Raw genomic sequence first — 19,209 nt, forward strand, 5'->3', positions numbered from 1 at the left:
CAGCAAAGGTACTATATCAGCACATACCAGGTGTATCCAGTCTAATTGTAAATTTCCGTCTATACTTCCGGAGTCAGACACAGACACTCACAGGCTCATTATTACACCAGAATTTAAAAAGTAGAAAAAGGAAAGGTATTCGAAGCGTACACCAGTTTACAGTGTTGTGGTACTTTTAAATCTTCATATATACAGTGGGGAAAAAAAGTATTTAGTCAGTCAGCAATAGTGCAAGTTCCACCACTTAAAAAGATGAGAGGCGTCTGTAATTTACATCATAGGTAGACCTCAACTATGGGAGACAAACTGAGAAAAAAAAATCCAGAAAATCACATTGTCTGTTTTTTTTTTCATTTTATTTGCATATTATGGTGGAAAATAAGTATTTGGTCAGAAACAAACAATCAAGATTTCTGGCTCTCACAGACCTGTAACTTCTTCTTTAAGAGTCTCCTCTTTCCTCCACTCATTACCTGTAGTAATGGCACCTGTTTAAACTTGTTATCAGTATAAAAAGACACCTGTGCACACCCTCAAACAGTCTGACTCCAAACTCCACTATGGTGAAGACCAAAGAGCTGTCAAAGGACACCAGAAACAAAATTGTAGCCCTGCACCAGGCTGGGAAGACTGAATCTGCAATAGCCAACCAGCTTGGAGTGAAGAAATCAACTGTGGGAGCAATAATTAGAAAATGGAAGACATACAAGACCACTGATAATCTCCCTCGATCTGGTGCTCCACGCAAAATCCCACCCCGTGGGGTCAGAATGATCACAAGAACGGTGAGCAAAAATCCCAGAACCATGCGGGGGGACCTAGTGAATGAACTGCAGAGAGCTGGGACCAATGTAACAAGGCCTACCATAAGTAACACACTACGCCACCATGGACTCAGATCCTGCAGAGCCAGACGTGTCCCACTGCTTAAGCCTGTACATGTCCGGGCCCATCTGAAGTTTGCTAGAGAGCATTTGGATGATCCAGAGGAGTTTTGGGAGAATGTCCTATGGTCTGATGAAACCAAACTGGAACTGTTTGGTAGAAACACAACTTGTCGTGTTTGGAGGAAAAAGAATACTGAGTTGCATCCATCAAACACCATACCTACTGTAAAGCATGGTGGTGGAAACATCATGCTTTGGGGCTGTTTCTCTGCAAAGGGGCCAGGATGACTGATCCGGGTACATGAAAGAATGAATGGGGAATGAATGTATCGTGAGATTTTGAGTGCAAACCTCCTTCCATCAGCAAGGGCATTGAAGATGAAACGTGGCTGGGTCTTTCAACATGACAATGATCCAAAGCACACCGCCAGGGCAACGAAGGAGTGGCTTCGTAAGAAGCATTTCAAGGTCCTGGAGTGGCCTAGCCAGTCTCCAGATCTCAACCCTATCGAAAACCTTTGGAGGGAGTTGAAAGTCCGTGTTGCCAAGCGAAAAGCCAAAAACATCACTGCTCTAGAGGAGATATGCATGGAGGAATGGGCCAACATACCAACAACAGTGTGTGGCAACCTTGTGAAGACTTACAGAAAACGTTTGACCTCTGTCATTGCCAACAAAGGATATATCACAAAGTATTGAGATGAAATTTTGTTTCTGACCAAATACTTATTTTCCACCATAATATGCAAATAAAATGAAAAAAAAACAGACAATTTGATTTTCTGGATTTTTTTTTCTCAGTTTGTCTCCCATAGTTGAGGTCTACCTATGATGTAAATTACAGACGCCTCTCATCTTTTTAAGTGGTGGAACTTGCACTATTGCTGACTGACTAAATACTTTTTTTCCCCACTGTATTTCAATCTCAGTAAGCCATTCCAGACTCTTCGCTACTGGAAACTACCTGGATACAAGTACAGACGGAAAGTCGAGTGTTTGCAGAAATTTGGGAATTACTCATTACGGGAAAACCTCCCTGTAGATGTTGCAGAGGCAATGCAGACCCTCAATTGTGTATGTGGAGACAGTGAAAACGGTTCTTTGTGAAGAATGGATTGCTTTATCGCAGTAGTGTGGATCACATCACCATTACTCGTCTCCATCAAATTGTGATCACAGGGAGAGCTGTAGACATGGTCCTCACTGCCTATCAGGATGTGTCTGGTCATTTTGGAGTGCAAAAGACAGAAGCAACAGGCCGTAGGCAATTCTTATGGATTGGCATGGGAGGAGACATTGAAAAATGGTGGCAGGAATGTCACACGTCTGTGACTATCACAACTGTGAAAGGTGATCATAAAGCACCACTGCATCCGCTTGTAAGTTAACGTTCATTACAAATGGTAGCCATTGATCATCTGAAGGTAGAGGCCAGCAGAACAGGCCAAAGCTTCATTGTAACCATCATCGATCAATACACCAAATTTCTAGTGGCCGTCCTTGTGAAGGATTTAACTGACCAGACTACATTGCAGTGGAGCACGGAGAGGTAAGTATTGCAACTTGCAAGTGCTGTGGCCATTACCAAGCAGGGGGGCACACTCGTGGGTGACAGTACTGGCACAGGGCCCCTCATAGTACACTGGTATGTCTGACGGTAAGTGGGCCCCTGCTGTCTCCTGTCACTTTTAATCGATGCAGTATTAGCAGTCGTGTGAGCGGTACTTGAGAAATCATTCCACAACATTGTCATGAAACCCCTGTCTCCAACGCCACTTCGGCTGTGTGAACCACAAACACCTCTTCCATTGTGCCCACTATGGCTTGTGGGAGAACCAGCACCGCTGCTTTGTGCTGGGAAAGCCTCAAACAAATGGTTTACCAGAGTTGCTTGTTAGTTAGCCAATATTATCTCTAGGTTCCCCTATGGCATGATGTTTTGTGATTTGCCTTTGTAGCGGATGCTGGCCAGCCAGTAGTCATCATCCTTCATCATTTTGGCAATGCGGGGGTCCCTTTTTTGGATCCACAAGGCATAATCGCACATGTGGGCCAATGTTCCAGGTGTCAATAATGCACTGCCACTGCTGGGTGGAGGAGCACTTTCTGACAAATCCACATCCCTACAGTCATGCACAAACCCTGTACCTGTCCTTGGAACGCCAATATTTTCTCTTGCCCCCTGAGAAGCATCCTCCTGCCCAAAATAATCATCCCCCTCATTCTCCTCCTCCTCCTCTTCCTCTTCTTCCTCCACCTCGTCCAGGACAGTTCCCTGACCAGACAATGACTGACTGTCAGTAAGGCTTCCCTCCTCCTCCTCCTCCTCCTGTTCCTCCTCCTCTGCTGGAGACACCAGATCCTTATTGTGCATCAAAGTTTGCATGAGCAGACGCATAAGTGGGACACTCATGCTTATGATGGTGTCGTCTGCGCTTACCAGCCATGTGCATTCCTCAAAACACTGAAGGACTTTACAGAGGTCTTTCAGCTTTGACCACTGCACACCCGACAATTCCATGTCTTCCCTCAAACTGCCTGCCCGTGTATCCTCCCACAAATGTATTACAGCCTGCCTCTGTTCGCACAGCCTCTCAACCATGTACAGAATGGAGTTCCAACTTGTTGCAACGTCTATGATTAGGCGGTGCTTGGGGAGGTGGAGCAATCACTGCAGCTTCTGCACACAACTGGAGTGTACGGTCGAGCGACGGATGGAGCAGGGATGTTATCTCCCAATAATTATTAAGGAATCACTGCACCACCAGGTTCAAAGTGTGAGCCAGGCAAGGTATGTGTGTGAGTTTTGCAAGGGCTATGGCTGCCACAAAATTACGGCCGTTATCACTGACAACCTTGCCTAGCTCAAGATGTAGACTGCCCAGCCATGACTCAGTTTGTCGCTGCAAATAGTCAGCCAGTACCTCCGTGGTGTGTCTGTTGTCGCCCGAAGACATCATCTTTAACACAGCCTGCTGACGCTTACCACTAGCTGATCGATAGTGGGACATCTCGTGTGCAACACTGCCAGTTGCGGATGGAGTGCTCGTGCGACTGCGCTCTGTGGACGAGCTTTCACTTATGGAGGAGGATGAGGAGGAGGGTCAAAAGCCTACAGCCAACTATTTCATGTACTGTGGGCTAGGCAGCACTGTTCCACCGCCGCTGTCCCCTGTGGAGCCTGCATCCACTACATTAACCCAATGCACAGTGATGGACACGTTACGGCCCGGCCATGCCTACTGGACCATGCATCTGTTGTGAGGTGCACCTTTCCACTCACTGATTGCTTGAGTGCATGGACAATGCGGTCTTTCACATGCAGGTGGAGGGCTGGGATGGCTTTTCAAGAAAAGAAGTGCCGACTGGGTAGGTCATAGTGTGGGACTGCGTAGGCCATGAGCTTGCGGAAAGCTTCGCTTTCAACCAAGCGGTAGGGCATCATCTCTAATGAGATTAGTTTGGCAATGTAGGCGTTCAAACACAGTATACGCGGATGAGAGGATGAGTACTTTCTTGTCCTACTCAGAGTGTCTGGTAAGGTGAGCTGGACTGGAGAGCCGCATATGGGGGAAATAGCGGTGGACCGGACGGAGTGAGGAGGGTTGGTGATGGTAATGGTGGTGATGGCCTAGATTCAGTGTTGTGTTGCAAAACCATTGTGATTCCCTGAGTGCTTTGGCCTTGCGACGACACCTCAACATTTAGTGCTGGTGGTGTGCTTAATGGTGGCGGTGGTCTTACAGTGGGGGAAGCGATGGAGCGTTGCTGGCTACCTTCAGTCGGAGCAAGTGCACATGTGCTACATGAGGTTTTGCTGTCCATCCACGCTTGCAAGTGCTTGTTGGTTAAATGTCTAAGCATATAACTGGTATTCAAATTTCTGAGTTGTTTACCTCGGCTAAAGGTCCTTCCGCACTTCTTACAGGTAACCTTCGCCTCATCAGTAGGATTTTGGACAAAGAACTGCCACACTGCACTCTTCCTACTATGGTATATATTTTCTGGCATTGCACGCTATGCTAAGTTGACCGTCTGGCCAAGCTGTCCTGCAACTCTTTTAGTTTTTGGTCCACGTTTTTGGACAGCTACGGGCCTGCCAGATAACCGCTGCTGCGATGTCAGTGCCTACTGCGGATCCTTCTCGCAATCTGAACTATTGCCAGCCCAGCCCTCCTCCCCCAATGGATGCCAATCCGGGTCAAGAACAGGGTCATCCATCACCTCCTCTTCAAAGTCATCTGCACCTTCCTCTTTACCTTCCTCTGAGTCACCGTGTAAGGTGGTATAGTATGCGGGAAGGGGCACCTGAGTTTCATCAGGGTCAGATTCTGGCTCAGTAGACTGCGAGGGCAATGTAGTGCTCTTGGTCAATGTACCAGCAGAATCATCTAGTAGTGGCTGTGCATCAGTGCACTCCATGTCAGATTCATCTTGGACTGGGGAATTCTGGATTTGACTGGATAACGCAGGCATGGTATGTGAAAAGAGCTCCATAGAGTAATCTAAAGTGTGGGCTGCCGCATCCTTAACTTTTGGTGGGCATGAAGGACACAAGGAAAGGTGTTTTTCCTGACCAGAACCCTGCACTGACGACTCCGTGCTTGCAGGTTTCGACCGTTCAGAAGAGGAGGCAATAGAGCTGGTGGCTGTTTCGGCAATGTACGCCAAAACCTATTCCTGATGCTCCGGCTTTAAAAGCGGTTTTCCTACTCAAAGAAAAGGGAACCTTACAGGCCTTCTTGGGCCAGACGATGATGCAGGATCAACACCTCCTGCCTTAGCTGCTATTGTGCTTTTGCCAGAACCAGCCGATGCACCACCACCATCATTACCAGCTGCGCCCCCTGCCCACGTCCGCGGCCTCTTCCACCATACTTCCTCATGTTTGGGAAAATGTACCAAAAATATCAGCAGAGAGATGGTACTGTATGAGGAGCATCCAGCTGTGTAAGGTGTATTAAAAAAATTAAATCTACGTATGTATTTTGTTAGTCACAGATGCTCTCCCAGTATGTATTTGACCGTAATCCAACAAGCAGATATACGATACTGTATCAGAAGTGTACAGCTATATATACTGTATTTTTTGTGTAACTAATGATCTCTGTATATGTATTTACGGAGTGTCACCCAAACACGCTGACTCTGTATAGGTGTGACTATAATGCGAACGGCAGATATACAATACTGTTTTAGAATCGGACAGCTCAATACGGTGTGTTAAGAAATGGAAATATCCGTATATGTATTTAAGAAGTGTCACACACACATGCTGACTCTGTATAGATGTGACTGGAATGCGAACAGCAGATATACAATACTGTTTGAGAATTGGACAGCTCTATACGGTGTCTGTGAAATTTTAAATCTCCGTCTATTTTTAAACGGAGTGACAAACGCTGTATAGTTTTGACCGTTATCAAACAGCAGATATACGAAAATGTTTGAAAAGCGGACAGCTCTATTCCGTGTAGGTCTGGAAAAATGGAAAATCTCCTCTGCTTGTTTTTCCAGAGTCACACACAGATAGCTTGTATTTGTCCGTGATACCAGCCGGTACACGGTAGTGTGTGAGGAGCATACACAGCTATACGGTGTCTGTATGGAAAATTGTTAATCTCTGTCTATTTTTATACGGAGTGACACACGCTGTCTCTGTATAGTTTTGACCGTGATCAAACAGCATTTTTCACTAAAAGAGCCACCTTTAGCAGCACTGTGGCTGCATTCTGTGAAGGTGGCTCTTCTGTTTCTAACTACCATTAATGCCAAAATATAGACTTTTATAAATAGCTCCTCGTACCTGCATTCTGTCACAGAGGTATGACGTGTCCCTCTGTTAAGCTGCCTTCCAGCTGTCCATCAAACCCCCTCTACAGCATCCATGCACCGCCTCCTTATTTTGTATTTGCTATTACATGTTGTCAGGCACCTGGGTTGTGACAACAGTTCTCGGGCATGTGCAGTGCGCGGTGCCAGGGAATTGACATCAGGCTATCGCGCCTGTGTGTTGTGGATGCCCCAGTCCCGCAGTGTGAATGCTTCATAACACACTGCGGGGCGGGGTCTGGGGACACAGAAACATGCAGGCACCATAGTGTGATGGCTAGAGTTGAGCGACTTTTGGTTTTTTAGGGTCGCGTTTCGTTTCGTGAAACCCGACTTTTCCAAAAGTCGGGTCGAGCAAGATCGTCCGATTATAGGGAAAAGTCGGGGTCGTCCCGAAACACGAAACCCAATGTAAGTCAATGGGGAATAAAAGTCGGCAGTGAGAGGAGGACAGGAAACACACCTACAGTGCCCATTTGAATGCCAAAAGCATCAATTCTTCTTACTTAAGCTTGTCAACCTTAATTAACTTCATAATACAAGTTACGCACTGAAAAATGGGGGTTATTTGGCTAAAGTTGTGGGGGGGAGGGCTGGCTGCAGGTTTTCATGTGCCCTGGGCGAAAGAGCGCCCCTTTAACACATACCACAACTCATCATGCTCCGATACGGCAGAGAAATAGCGGTATAGTACAATGAAAAATACCTCACTTTTTACATCTCATGACGAGGCCCATCTATTTCTCCATACAGAATCATTGGTCCCATATAATGTTTGAAACAGTATATGATGAGCTCCACATAATGCTACAGTATATGTTGGTCCCCATGGATGAAGCTCCACTGTCTTATGGGCCCAAATAATGCTCCAAACATAATGGGCCCCATTTCTAATGCTCTAGTGTATAATGAGCCCTGTAAATGCTGCTCCAGTGACTGATGTCCACCTTTGGAATGTTCCAGTGTATGGTGGGCCCCATCTATCATTCTCCAGAGTATAGTGCTCCCCAAAAATTGCTGTACCAACATTGAAAACAATCAAATAAGTCTCCTCGCTAGGGAATCCCTGTACTTGTCTGGACTCCTCGTCGTCCCCATCTTCCATCTCACTGCACAGTATTTCAACTTTGCAAGTGCTGTGATCCTGAGCAAGCAGGGGGGGCCCACTCGTTGGCGACGGCACTGGCACAGGGCCCCTGATAGTACGGTGGTGTGTCTGATGGCGGGTGGGCCGAACCTGCACTTTCATCTGCAGCTTCCTCTTTGTCACCGTGTAAGATGGAACTGTATATGGGAAGGGTAACCTGAGTTTCATCAGGGTCAGATTCAGGTCGTGTAGCGTGCGAGGGGAATGTAGTGGTCTGGGTCAATGTACCAGCAGATTCATCGAGCAGTGGCTGGGCATCAGTGCACTTGTGTCGCCCCCAGGAGTACGGTCGCCACAGTGGCATTACCTTCTTCCTAGGGAGTGTGATGTCATGCTTGGGAGCAACGAACGATCTCTCTAGCAGGTTAACTGATTGGGCGGCGTTATTCCCACGAGTCATGACCCTCCAAACAGCGTTCATGAAGGCAAAGTGTTTGTTTTACGTGGGCAGTATGGTTGCAAAGCTGAACCTTAAAGGAATGTCCAGAAGGGCACCACCAGGAGTGGAGCCTACGGTTAAATTCGACTCCACCTGGGAAACCTCAACCATGCCAGCTACAGAACAGATGCACACATTGCAAGCTTAATTCCGTTAACGAACGAGACTCCGTCATGCCCCGCGGTCCGAGTCCGGCTTACTAGAGGGACACGTGAGGCTCTGGCACATGAGATTGGCCAATAACTGGTGTGTCATGCCCTTACATGTCCGTGGCTGCATGTGCGCTACACTGAAAAGGCCAGCGTTTGTCGCTTACAGGTGCAGATAACCCGCTGAACAACGTTAGTGATGGGGATCACTGATTACAATTATTACCCGCGAACAATGATTTCCCAGTAAGTGCAGGTCAACCGCAGTTCCGGAATTAGGCCTAAGGCCTCTTTCACACATCAGGTTTTCGGCGTCAGGCGCGATCCGGCGCTTTTGACTAAAACCGGATCCGGCGAAATGCAATGCCGGATCCGGTTTCCCCCCCATTGACTTGCATTAGAGCCGGATCGAGCCGGATGGCCATGCGTTTCATCCGATTTTCATCCGGCAATGTGACGCGATCCGGCGTCTGGAAAAAACGGCTACTGTAACGTTTTTTGTCTCCGGCGAAAAAGCCGGACACGCCGGATCCGGCGTGTCCGGCTTTTTCATACAATGAAAGCCTATGAGCGCCGCAATGCGCCGGATCCGGTTTCTTTGGTCTGAGCATGCTCAGTAGCTCTGCCCACAGGACATATATAAAAGCAAGACAATGGGACCCTCAGCCACACCCAACATGCCACCCAAGCCAAGAACCAGGAGCAGGAGAAGGCAGCAGACATCTGCAGCAGCAGCACCATCAGCACCACCCCAAATGGAGCAGCATGCTGAACAACGGGAGGGGAGTCCAGCAGCAGATGAGAGACGGTAATTATCAAATCCCCCATTCCTCCAAACTAGGGCTATGGAATATCAAGATATTCATTGGCCCTTTGTTTCTCTTTATTCAACAGCCGCCCAATAGATGCAGCAGCAGCAGCAGCAATGGCAGCAGCAGAAACACCACCCACAGCCATGGAGTCTGGCCATGAGGAAGACAGCACATCTTCTGGGAGCCCTCCCTCGCATCGTCAGCGTTTGACGGTAAGTTTTTATTTCCAAAATCCATCATCTCTGTAATATATGTGTATTCATTGCCTTTTATTTCAAAACAGGAATCACAAGATGAAGAGGAGCTCCCAGAAGAAGAAGGAAGGGGTGGACAGACACTTGAAGTGGGCTCACAATTGGTAAGTTTTTTGCATCAAACGCAGAAACACAACATCACACTACACACAACACATACAGGCCCGGATTGGCCATTTACCCAACCGGGCATTTTCCCGCTGGGCCGCCATTTTCAAAAGGTGATGGGCCGCTGGCGGCGGCGGCGGATCAGCCTCTTTTTTTCCTGCCGCCGGCCCTTTAAATTTTCTGGCAAGGCGGCAGGCAGCGGGGGTTAAACACGTGACGGGATGTGGTGACGCTGACAAGGCCCCGCCCCCGGACCGCAGCAGGAGCAGAGGAAACCTGGCGGCCGCGGCCATTTGTAATGAGGCAGCGGCACCGCTTGGCGTGGGTGGCGGGCGTCTGGACTGGGTGAGTCGGAGTCGCCCTGGGGCTGGGGCCGGGCTGCCTGGCGCTGGTGGCGGGCCCATGATGATGTGAGTGAGTGACTCTCTCTGTTGATAAAAAAATACTGCCCTGGGCTGGCGCTGGGCCGCCTGACCCTGGCCCTGCTGACCTGTCTGTCACTGTGTCAGCTATAGACCCTGCCTGATTAAACAGTGTGTGCGGTCACACCTCACGGTCCCCTGCAGAGAAGCATAAGGCTGCTGAGTGCTGAGCCCAATCTGCCCCCTGGCAGGACACGGCAGCTTCCCCGACAGGACACGGTGACGGCAGCCCCCCCGACAGGAAACGGCGGCCCCCCAAAAGGACACGTCAGCGCAGCCCCCCTGATTGGACACAGCAGCCCCCCGACAGGACACGGCAGCTTCCCTGACTGGACACGGCAGCCCCTCCCGACAGGACACGGCAGCCCCCCCGACAGGAAACGGCGGCCCCCCAAAAGGACACGTCAGCGCAGCCCCCCTGATTGGACACAGCAGCCCCCCGACAGGACACGGCAGCCCACCTGTCTGGACACGGCAGTCCCTCCCGACAGGACACGGCAGCCCCCCCGACAGGACACGGCAGCCCCCCCGACAGGACACGGCAGCCCCCCCGACAGGACACGGCAGCCCCTCCCGACAGGACACTGCAGCCCCCCCGACAGGACACGGCGGCCCCCCAAAAGGACACGGCAGCGCAGCCCCCCTGACTGGACACGGCAGCCCCCCGACAGGACACGGCAGCTTCCCTGACTGGACACGGCAGTCCCCCCACTGTCTGGACACGGCAGCCCCTCCCGACAAGACACGGCAGCCCCCCAAAAGGTCACGGCAGCCCCACCCCAACAGGACACGGCAGGGGGCAGATGGGGCACAGCAGCCTCATGTGTCCCTACAGGGCAGGGGGTCTCTAGGACGCTGCTCATCAGGATTTATAGCTGAGGAATAGGTTCACCTCCCAGAGATGTCATGTACAGAAGCACACTAATAGATATATATATATATATATATATAACTGAGGCCGGCCTCCAGCATGAGATATATACGGCATATACAGGGCAGGACTGGGGGGCCGCCATCTGCCTGCGCTGATGTGTATGTATATACAAGGTCTGGGGGGATGTAGATGCTGGGTCTGGTGTGTATTCACAGGTGCTGGTGGATATACGTTGTTGGGGCTGATGTGTATACAGGTCCTGTATATACAACAGTCCCAGCACCTGTATATACCTAGCCCCAGCAATGTATCTCCACCAGCACTTGTGTATACACCAGCCCGCCCCTGTATATACACCAGACTCCAGCACCTGTATATATCAGCCCCAGCACCTCCATATACATATGAAATAAAAATCCTTTATTATAAATGAAACAAAACACTTTTTTTTATTTAAAAACTAGCTGAAGAGCTCGGCGTTGCCTGAGCATAGTAACCAACTCTGGTTAGTTATAACAAATTATAATGATTATATTGCTCATAAAAACATTTCACATCATATATTCAACACTACAGATTTGTAACACAAATTAACTAATTGATTACCCAAGTATTGATAGTATTTTATTTTCAACTCATTCAAGATTTTTGTTTTTTCCTTTCGGTGCAAAGATGAACAGATTTTTGGCAGTTCCGACTCTTGAACAGATCACGTAAAGTTGACCATGAGAAAAAAGCATGGAGATTGCAAGTCGATCCCTACTACTTTAAAGGACTGTCCCTGAGCCTTGTTAATAGACATTGCAAATAGCAGTTGAACTGGAAACTGGAGGCATTTAAAATCAATAAACTAATCAGATGGAATGAGTGGAATTCTTGGCATGAAAATGTCCTCTCTTTTGCCACATCCTGTTTCTGAGCTGTGTACCTAATCCTATCCTGTGTGATACTGACTGCTGAGCTGTGTAACTAACCCTATCCTGTGTGATAATGTCTGCTGAACTGTGTACCTAATCCTATCCTGTGTAATACTGACTGCTGAGCTGTATATCTAATCCTATCCTGTGTGATACTGACTGCTGGGCCGTGTATCTAATCCTATCCTGTGTGATACTGTGGGCTCCCCCTGCAGTCTGTGTCAGAGGGTGGTCTGTGTTGGCACGGTAATAAATTATGTTATTTCCAGCTTTACAGAAGGACAATAACACCATAGAAATGACATGAATAGGCAAAATTGTTTGGTGAATTGGAACGCGCGAAGTTAAAATTTCGCCTTGCAACATAGGACACTCTCGGGCTCCAGACGTGTGACTGCAAAATTTTGTGGCTGTAGCTGCGACGGTGCAGATGCCAATCCCGGACATACACACATACACACACACATACATACAAACATACACACACATTGAGCTTTATATATTAGATAACAAGCACAGTTATACTCACCTAATGCCTAATTCCACCAAAGCCCTCGTTCTCCTGAAATAAAACAAAAAATAAAAAACAACAATATACTATACCTGTCCATCGTTCTGTCATACGCCTTAATCCATGTCTGGGGGCGAAAGGTCTAGCAGACATCTTAATTGGGGTTTCCCCTTACAAAACTAAAAAGTGTCAGTGGGGTCACAGCACATACTATAGGTACAGTCACAGAAGACTGAATCTCCCACATATTAAAGGCAGTGAGAGGGACTTGTATTGTAGCACTTACAAAGTAATTTTCCCCTATTGAACCCCCTTTGTGTTCTCACTCACTATGGTAACCCATTAATGGCCACCATAAAGCAACACATTTTTCCCACAAACACAGGATACTCTCTCACAGTGAATTCCTTTACAGTACCCTCCACATACACAGCATGATTCCCATTCAATGCCCACACACAGTGATGCCCACACACAGTCCCCACCCATACACACACACATTAAGATCTCCAGTGACCCCAACACTGTATGATGGTCCCTACACTGTTCCCCAACACAGAATAATGGCACCCAAAGTAATCCCTTCCACATACAGTGGTGGTGGAAGTGTGCGTCAATTAAAGTCATTTAATTTTTTTTCGTTTTAATTAGATGTGTACACCAAAATCCGAAGGGTCAAAAAGCAGGAAAGAGAGCACTATACTACATGTGAAGGTGAGTGAAAGGTCTCCTGCAGTATTATTTTGCATAAACGAATGAAAAAATTTGGATTGTGATACAATTTCAAAATGGATGCATCATCAAATGTTTTCAAAAGTGGACATGGATTCATGAGTATTTGAGTGGTGATGCACATTTTGTTATTGTATTGTTTTTATATTTTTATTTACTACTTTTTAGTAAAGTGCACCTGTCACCTCTTTTTGCCGCAGCAAGATAAGAAAAATAAGTTTGGGGGGGCGGTCCGATGCAGTCCGGTCCGATGGGTGTCGCAGCTCCAGGTCCGGCGCCTCCCGTCTTGCGATGTCGCCATCCTGCTTGGTTCGTGTCTACCCGGCATCGCGCTCCTGCACAGGTGTCTGAGTGAGTATAATAAAACTTATTTGTCTTATCTTGCAGGTCGGATGGGGGGGCTTATCTACAGCATTATAGTATACTGTATATCAGCCCTGAAAGGCGGTGGCCGCATCTTATAGCGGCCAGAACAGCTGACAGGTTCCCTTTAACAGTTAAAATTATACAAACAGCATTTATTTGTTAGTCGCTTAGCACCACTAATTTCACAGCACTTTACAGACATTATCTTTACTATCCCAATTGGGGCTCACAATACAATTTCCCTATCAGTATGTATTTGAAATGTGTTAGAACCCTGAAGAAACACAGACAAACCTAGGATGCACTGCAAAAGTAAAGCTTGTGAACAGGGCCAAAGTAAAGCTTGTGAACAGGGCCTAAGTGAGACATTTTACTTATACATCATATAGAATTCTCTCCAGATTTATGCATGGCATGCCTATAGGAGCTCAGAGATGTTCACTGTCAACATGACATAGGTATATTTTATGATCTTAGGTTAAGTAATAAATACATCAAATATTATACCATGAGTTATTACTATTAAGCAGCATCATTTCACAAATAACCTAACAAAAATATAGCTTAGACTTTTTGTAGAGTTACAACTTGGGTTACACTACACAAAGCAATTTCATTTATTCACAGATTGGTGTTATTGATGCAAAATGGATACAACCACAGCCAAAAAAAGGAAAGGTGGTGCAGAGAAGGTCAGGGAAAAAAAGAAGAGGAGTCTGGAAGCTGATGCAGCAAAATGTGCAAAGTTATCAGACTTGTTCTCCCGCACAACTGTTCTAGCCACAACACTTACAACAGCTAATATTCCTCAGACAGTGACGGAAGACGAAATAACATCTGAATCGGTACCTGCATTTGACCCTTCTTCAAGTGATACTGAAGCTGAGGTTGTTACATTAACTACTGTTGTACCAGGAGATGCCTGTTCATCGTGTACTGGATCGGAGCCAGAGCCAGTCACATCCGTATCCAGTATTGTACCTGTGGCTTCAATTTCTCAATCTGTTCCATCATGTTCTATTGAGTTTTCACCATCAGATAGTGCTTCTTTCAGTGTAGAAACCACCTCTGGAGAAAGCATCAACTACTTTGCACGCCCTTCATCAGGCCAACTGTCTTTATTTTTCAAAAATCACCCACAACAAGATACCGAAGAAGATCCTAACTTCCAAAAAGTCTTCTTACGCAAAGATGGATCAAACAGAAGATGGCTGACATACAATATTAAGAACAAATCATTATTTTGTACTGTCTGTCTCGCATTTTCAAAGCCTTCTACAACTGGTCCATTTATAGATGGGTTGAAAGATCGAAGGCACGTTTATCAAAGATTAGAGGAACATGAGAAAAGTAATAGTCACAGAGGTTGTGCTGAAGCATATTTTCTAAAGGCAACCAGTGCAGATATTGGAAGCCGCCTTCTTCATAATCAAATGTCAATTCGCCGAGAGCAAGTTCGAAAAAGAAGACAAGTACTTCATAGGGTAATAGACATAATAAAGGTGATTGGAAAATGTGGACTCAGCTACAGAGGGGACAAAGCTGAAGCAGCATATATGTTAAAGAATGTGACTTTAGGTCATGGGAATTTTTTGGAACTAGTTCTACTGTTAAGCAAGTATGATGTTTGTCTGCAAGAGCATGTAAGTGAATGCATTGAAAAAAGCCAACAGCAGCATTCCAAAGGTGCTAGAGGCAGAGGATCACTATTAACATTGCTGTCAAAAAACACTGTGAATGGAATCCTTGATGCCATCAAGCAACTTATTCAAACTACTATTGAAAAAGAAGTAAGGGACGCTGGAATGTTCTCCATCCAGATTGACACATCACAAGATATAACTTCACGAGAACAGATGAGCGTTATAATCCGTTATGTCACTAACCAAATCCATGAAAGGCTGCTTGCAATAGTAGACTGCAAGTTAACCACCGGTGAAGCAATACACCAGCTTCTAATGAACGTTCTCACTTTATGCCACATAGACGTTACAAAATGCATTGGCAATTCCACTGACGGGGCAGCTAATATGCAAGGGACTTACAAAGGCTTTTCAACTTGGTTAACAACTGTCTCTCCTGGCCAAATACATGTGTGGTGTTATTCGCATATCCTAAACCTAGTTTTGTCAGAGAGCACCAAGACAACTTTGCAAAGTGCATCATTATTTATGCTTCTCAACGATGTAGCAACGTTCATTAAAGATTCATATGTTCGAATGGATTTGTGGGAGAATGTAAGCCAGGACCCACTCCATCGTAGGCTTTCAACAGTAGCTGAAACACGTTGGTGGTCAAAAGATGTTGCTTTGAAAAAGGTTTTTGGATCCTTTGACAAGCCAGATTCTGCTTTATATGTCAGTCTCATTGTCATGCTTAGAATTTTCTATTCTTCAAGCAAGCATAACGCTGATGCTCGTGCAAAAGCTAAAGGATACTGTGACTGCCTGCTTAGATACGAAACAATCATTACAGCCCAAATTTTTTTACGCATATTTGAACTCACCTCTCCATTATCTAAGTATTTGCAAACATCTGGCATGGATATTTTAACAGGTTATTGGATGGTGATGGACGTGCAGGAGAGTCTAAAAAGTTATGTTCGATCATTTGATGAGGTCAAAGAAGCTGCAAATAATTTTGTAAAATGGGCAAATGACCAACTTCAAGAAAAATATGGAGAATTTAGCTTTGAAATTGAAAATTCTTTGCCTGAGAAAAGAATTAGAAGAAGAAAACTAATGGCAGGTGAAGTAGCCCAAGATGAGGTACATGCAAATGCAGAAATCGCATACAAGGTGAAAGTTCATAATGTCATCTTGGATGCTGTCACACAAAGCATGGAACAACGTTTCACCGCAAATGGGACAATATATGCAGACCTTGCCTGCCTTGATCCGCGAAACTTTAATTCCATAAGAGAAAATGGATTAAATAGCCCTACTTTGGATGAGACAAGCAAACGCTTGATTAAATTTGATGACAGAGCAACACCTGAGAATCTTCGCAGTGAGCTGCGCAGCCTGACTTTGCACTGGGAGAAATTGAAAAGATCGCCCTTAGAAGAATATAATATTAGAGTGGCAACAGACACAAGCCAAGACGAGACCATTGATGATACAGAACTAGTGACGAAAAGCTGTTCATCATGCAAGAACTGTTCTTTGTGTGTCTATCAATTACTACAGCGCTATAATCTACTTACTGATGCTTACAATATAATTGGACAGGCATACAAATTTCTTCTAAGTCTCTCCATTACACAAGTTGCTTGTGAACGAAGCTTCTCTACATTAAAATTTATAAAAAACAGATTAAGAAACAGCATGAATCAAAGTCACCTAGAATCTTTCATGTTAATGGCTACTGAAAAGGACATACTGATGAAACTTGATGGAGATGATATTATTGACAAAGTGGCTGAAAAAAGCAACCTATTGTCAAGAAGCCTTAGGTAATTAAAACGGCATCACCATTCCTTTTTGGTTTGTTATATTAGAAAACAAACTGCAATAGCTGTAGGAGGTTTTCTTTTTTACATTAATATGTACTGTAAATTTAGAAATGAAGTTTACTGGAAAGGTACAGCATAGCCATAGGTTTATAATTGGGGAGCAAGGGTCCTTTAATACCGTTCTGAAGTGGTGACCTGCCGGCTGCTCCAGTGTGACATTCAGCGCCAGAGCCAGAGGTCACAAATCAATGCATATCCGAGTGCCTCATTCTGCCTGAGTAGCATTGGAAGCTTGTGACGTGACTTGTTCTGACTTCCAACCAGTCAGACGTTACAATCACAAGATCGCAACGCGGGACCGGAGCAGTGCTGAAAAACAAGCCGCAGGAGAGTGACTAGTCTAAGAACATGGACAGAGGACTTAAATTTAAAGCAGCAAACACAGTGCTGAAAAAAAAAGTTAAAGTTTTGTTAGCTGGGAATGGCAACTTTCTGGGCATTATGGTGTATTAAACTGTATTACAGTCAGAACACTGATGCAATAAGTGTCCAGAGATGTTTTAAGTTATGTGGTTTACAAGGAACGTGACTAAATAATTTTGAGTGTTTACGACTAAGCATTGCACTTTTGTTTTTAAAGGGGTTGACCACTAGTAGATAACCCCTTCTCAATTACTATATTCCACCATGTAATATAATAACAGCCTGAACTCATCTCTGGTGTTGGCAACATTCCAATCGGCAACATCGGCACTGGGTCTCCTGGGGCTTGCAACAAACTTTTGTCACATAAGCCCTGCAACCAGTCAGCAGCTGATAATGGGCAAATGAACTCTTACTTTCTAACGTAACTGATATTCAGAGAGGGCAGCAGCAGCAGTTCTCACTTCTTCTGGATGTCAGTTTACTCTAAAGTAGGTAAGTGTGAAGCAGCCTATTAACTGCAAGGCTCATGCGACATAATGTCATGCAAGCCCCAGGAGACTCAGTAGCGATGTTGCTGGAACAACAGCACCAGAGAGGAGTGTAGACTGTTATTATTTTACATGGTGAGCTATAATAATTGAGAAAGGGTTGTCTGAGTATTGGATAACCCTTGAAAGTACAGTGCCTTGCGAAAGTATTCTGCCCTCTGGAACTTTTCAACCTTTTCCCACATATCATGCTTCAAACATAAAGATGCCAAATGTAAATTTGTGGTGAAGAATCAACAACAAGTGGGACACAATTGTGAAGTTGAACAAAATTTATTGGCTATTTTAAATTTTTGTGGAGATTCAAAAACTGAAAAGTGGCGCGTGCAATATTATTCGGCTCTTTTAACTTAATACTTTGTTGCTCCACCTTTTGCTGCAATTACAGCTGCAGGTCGCTTGGGGTATGTCTCTATCAGTTTTGTACATGGAGAGACTGAAATTCTTGCCCATTCTTCCTTGGCAACCAGCTGGAGCTCAGTGAGGTTTGATGGAGATCGTTTGTGAACAGCAGTTTTCAGCTCTTTCCACAGATTCTCTATTGGATTCAGGTCTGGACTGTGACTTGGCCATTCTAACACCTGGATACGTTTATTTGTGAACCATTCCATTGTAGATTTTGCTTTGTTTGGGATCATTGTCTTGTTGGAAGACAAATCTCCGTCCCAGTCTCAGGTCTTTTGCAGACTCCAACAGGTTTTCTTCAAGAATGGTCCTGTATTTGGCTCCATCCGGCATCTTCCCATCAATTTTAACCATTCTCCCTGTCCCTGCTGAAGAAAAGCAGGCCTAAATCATGATGCTGCCACCACCATGTTTGACAGTGGGGATGGTGTGTTCAGGGTGATGAGCTGTGTTGCTTTTATGCCAAACATATCGTTTGGCTTTGTTGTCAAATGTTCGATTTTGGTTTCATCTGACCAGAGCACCTTCTTCCACATATTTTGTGTGTCTCCCAGGTGGCTTGTTGCAAACTTTAAATTACATTTTTTATGGATATCTTTGAGAAATGGCTTTCTTCTTGCCACTCTTCCATAAAGGTCAGATTTGTGCAGTGTACGACTGATTGTTGTCCTGTGGACAGACTATCCCACCTCAGCTGTAGATCTCTGCAGTTCATCCAGAGTGATCATGGGCCTCTTGGCTGCATCTCTGATCAGTCTTCTCCTAGTTTGAGATGAAAGTTTAGAGGGATTGCCAAGTCTTGGTAGATTTGCAGTGGTATGATAGTCCTTCCATTTCAATAGGATCACTTGCAGAGTGCTCCTTGGGATGTTTAAAGTTTTGAAAATCATTTTGTATCCAAACCTGGCTTTAAACTTCTCCACAAC

The 19,209-nt window shown here is 45.7% G+C and overlaps 1 long non-coding RNA gene across 1 annotated transcript; it reads left to right on the top strand.

Annotated features, from left to right (window-relative positions):
- The first annotated feature begins 12,753 nt into the window (after positions 1-12,753).
- Positions 12,754-14,261, top strand: LOC141083811 (uncharacterized). The gene is made up of 3 exons (XR_012230830.1): positions 12,754-13,066; positions 13,285-13,435; positions 14,078-14,261. It is a non-coding gene; the product is annotated as an uncharacterized lncRNA (long non-coding RNA).
- The last annotated feature ends 4,948 nt before the right edge of the window (positions 14,262-19,209 follow it).

The sequence above is a fragment of the Dendrobates tinctorius genome, unplaced genomic scaffold (assembly GCF_039654945.1).
Source record: "Dendrobates tinctorius isolate UK_male_01 unplaced genomic scaffold, ASM3965494v1 ptg000021l, whole genome shotgun sequence".
Classification (NCBI taxonomy): Eukaryota; Metazoa; Chordata; class Amphibia; order Anura; family Dendrobatidae; genus Dendrobates; species Dendrobates tinctorius.